The sequence below is a fragment of the Drosophila teissieri genome, chromosome 3R, assembly GCF_016746235.2.
Source record: "Drosophila teissieri strain GT53w chromosome 3R, Prin_Dtei_1.1, whole genome shotgun sequence".
NCBI classification, from domain to species: domain Eukaryota; kingdom Metazoa; phylum Arthropoda; class Insecta; order Diptera; family Drosophilidae; genus Drosophila; species Drosophila teissieri.
Window position 1 is genome coordinate 16,561,455 of NC_053032.1, and position 3,955 is coordinate 16,565,409.

At 38.3% G+C, this 3,955-nt stretch overlaps 1 long non-coding RNA gene across 4 annotated transcripts; it reads left to right on the top strand.

Annotated features, from left to right (window-relative positions):
• The first annotated feature begins 1,066 nt into the window (after positions 1-1,066).
• Positions 1,067-3,330, top strand: LOC122621130. 4 transcript variants are annotated; one of them, XR_006326192.1, is made up of 6 exons: positions 1,067-1,154; positions 1,277-1,444; positions 1,497-1,649; positions 1,704-2,544; positions 2,599-2,695; positions 2,756-3,330. It is a non-coding gene; the product is annotated as an uncharacterized LOC122621130 (long non-coding RNA). The 4 variants fall into 4 exon arrangements; XR_006326191.1 differs by having other exon boundaries at positions 2,599-3,330; XR_006326190.1 differs by having other exon boundaries at positions 1,704-3,330.
• Positions 3,331-3,955: the final 625 nt, after the last annotated feature.

Here is a 3,955-nt window from a genome sequence, read left to right on the forward strand (position 1 = left end):
TGGCGAACAGCTGCCGTCTGAGTGTCTGGCAAAGCCATGCGAACATTTCGCGACATTATCTGGCACGCATGTGTCAACTGCCGACGACTCAGACACCCACACTCTTACTCCTTTTCGCAAGGACACTCGCACACACACACACTCCAAAGAGGTACAATAATAAAAACCAATAAAAGTGACAAATAAAAAGATTTATGTGATTTATATGTCTGTTTGTGTGCAAGTGAGCAACTTATTTTATTCTACGTTAAACATGTAATTTTTGGGAACACCCTTTCAAAGATTATATTATTAAGTTGGGATTTTCGACAAAGGCCTAGGAAAACGATTTCTATAGCCTATGGCAATGGAAAATATATGTGTATAATGCGAAGAATTAAGCATCAAGAAAATAATAAACAAATACAGAAACAGAAAAAATTCAAATCAAGTTAGAGCTTTAAATGTTTTAAAGACGTTATTGGCAGGGTATTCATCTTGTCGTCTGCTAAATACCAAAAAACGTTCCCTTTCGTCGAAATCTTTTTTTTCTTGGCTGCTGTCACGCTTTTTGCCTTCACTTCGTGACATAAGGACCTACAGATGGAATAGCAGAGTGAAGGTGGTCCAATAACAATTCGTTTCCCTTTCATTTACATATGAAATGTATAGGAAAACAAAAAACAACACATTTAATTGTCTGTGTGATTTATGCACATTATACAATTTTTCGCCCACACAACGTCATGAAAGGCAGGAGTATATATTTTGGGAATTCCATTTAAAGAGTTCCCAAGGTTTAGATGTGTGATCTACGATAGGAGACGAGCCCCCAAAAAAAACAACAGAAAATTAAATGGAAATAAAGCGAAAGTGTGGTGGCGGAATAAAACAAAGGCCAAAGTGGAAAAACAAAACAATATGCAAATGCGATTATATGGCACACTCGAAAGGTGAGTGAGGTGAGCCGAATGGGTTGGGTAATAAGTTTTCTAGGCCAGGCAGGAAGAACTTGATTGGCTAAGAAAGCTGTCCAGAGAGTTGGCCACATCGGAACAGATAAGCCGAGCTCAACCGGAAGGAAGCTCCGAAGTAGGCCACACTCAACTAGATACAAAAATCAAGGGAAGAGAACTTAAAAACTGTATTTTCAGACGAACTTTAAGGCACTCGAGGTGAGCAGAGTTCATGACCCCCAGCTTGGCTCCAACACTCGGCATCAATATCAATTTGCTCTCTCGTGTTACTGCGCTTCAACGAATTGTCATTAGGAAATTTGTTTATTTTTCATTTTCAGGGGGCAAGGAAATACAAACAAAAGGAAAATCGTCAGGACGGAGACAAGAAAGAAGACGCCTTCATCGATTTTCATTCTGCAAATGTAAAAGCTTTTCATTAAAGAAAACTATATAAACGAGGAAACCCGCCAAATAATTTACAATATAGGTTAAGCGAAAGCTGGAAGGTAGTTCTACTTAATGTCATTGAATAACATGATATCCTTTTAAATTTTTCAGTTCACATATATTGTGAATATGTATTACGACTATGTGTTTTCATCATGGGCTTAATTAGGATTCGTCAATCTGATTTAGATTGGATTCGCACAATTTGTAAGCTATTAATTATTTTGAATACACTTCTTTTGTGGATTTTACTGTTACAAAAAGGTATAATTAAATCAGTATTTATTCTTATTATAACAATTTTTATCGCCCACCCAGCCAGTGAAGCGTTATATTTCAAAGTTTCCAACGTCAAACAGTGATCAGTAGAAGACTCAGCAACCAGAAGGCCCTTAAACAAACCATTAAGCATCAAGGCTTGTTTACTCGCGGAATTTACCAGAAATCGGCCAACGAAGGCTTTTAATGAGCCCCATTATTTTGCCGTAAAGTTCAAGCGACCGCAAGAACAAAGTGCACAAACAGCCAAACAGCCGCAGAAGAAACAGGGCCAGCACTTAGACTTAGTTACGAAAACCTAATGAACGGAGGGCGATACAATTCTACATCCTTTATTTGTCTCAAGCTGTCGCTGTCATAAAATCAGAACCATGAAAAACGACAGTCCTGCGGGGAGGAGTCGCCAGGATAAAATATAGACGACTATACACCAAGACCAAAAGACAAGTAAAAACACTTAAGACGAGAACAAATAAAAGCACACACCAAATTAATTGCTCCACATGGCATGCGATATATATAGATATAGGATACGAGTAACATGCGATATTGATGATAATAAAAACCATAATGGTGAAGCCACAATACAGCCACAACACAGCCCAAGGATAAGACAAAGGGAAAACGAAGGGAAAATTCGATTGTCGCCTCCAGTTTTTTGTTGCCTCTGTCATAAACTCAACTTAATTTGAGACAAATGCGGCTAATGACGTCGACAACAGCAAATAAGTTCAATTGTGGCAGACGGTCTGTATCTGGTGTGGAAATGTCGTTTGGCTCAGACTGGCAAATGTCTGCTAAGAGATTTCTGACAACTTAACTCAAAGCCGACAAAGTAACTTGAGACATTCGAATACCTGAAGAATAATTCCAAGTTGAGGTATATCATTTTGTTTGAAGGTTCTATCACCTCATGTCATTTTGTATATGATAGGATTTCTTAAACTGGATACTCAAGTGATATGGATTTACATAGAGGTTTTCTACGCTTCATGAAGATGTAAATGTAAATGTTCGGAAGTGACTCTCACGTAAAACGAGTAATATTCACATGCAACTTAGAAATAACTCATTGTTTGTCCCCCCGACAGAGTAAGCAAAGTTGTATCTTGGCCAAACTTATGACTTCCATAACTTCTGCCAGCCTGTTGTGTCTCTCCAAGGAATGACTTCGGTTGTTGCCTCCCAGGCACATAAGTACAATAAACTTTCAACTTTTCCGCTAATTTCAGCAACAAATATAAGGGCCATACTCTGTGTGCCTTGCTCTGTGCTTAAATTAAGAGTGTTTAAGTTCTGAAAACAAGCCGAAATAAATTCATTTCTGTCGCTAGGCGTAGACAAACAAAAAACTGGCAGCAAACTTTATTTGCCAGCAGGAACACACAAATAATACAAAACAAATACAAACCGAAACAAAAACAAAAACAAAAGCAGAGCTAAACAAAGGAAAAGTTGGGCGGGAAAATTTCCCATATGGTTGGAGGGAGTTAAGCTTATGTTGGAAATGCGATGAAAAAAGAAGCTGCTGTTCAGATTAAATTGAGTTGTTTGATTGGAAAAGGAAGTCGGAGGTGGACTTAATCTTTATGAGTTTTCAATCGCAGATAAAATGAATTCAGCAATAATGTAAATAAGTAATGAGCGCCATTAGGCATACTAATTAGTCGAGAAAGGGAAACGAGAAGAAGCTGAAGCAAGAATTAAATAATTTATTACTTTTACAAATTAACTTTAATAAAGATACGATATTTTTGCATCATCTGCATAAATGTATAATATACATAGCTTGCATTTTACGGCTGATATTTTGAATAAGTTCTATGTTCCCGTGTTTCTACATACATTTTTGAATTTATGTAAAGTTGAGGTGCGAGTTCACATACAGATGTAAATTTTCGATGTGGTCAGAATCTCAAACCCGGCTTTCCCCTTCGAATACACCTCAAAATGGAGCTATGTATCTGGCATCTACAACACTCCAAAAGAGCCAGCAACTCGGTGCGGTTCGGCCCCACTTTTCCCATCAACTCCACTCGATGCCAGTCAAAGCGGTTCGGTTTTACACGTTTTCATAACTTTTTATAGATTCCGGCTGTCATGGCATTTGCTGCAGACCCCCTCCCCACTCCCCGCTCCCCTTTTTATTGCTGCATGATTTTTTCTATATTTTATTTGTTTATTTTTTATTCGCTGCTTCTGCTTCTGCTGCTGCTGCTGCTGCTGCTGCTCAGCTCTTTTTATGATGATATTTTGCTTGTTCTATTCTGGTTTGCTGTGTGGCGTAGGGG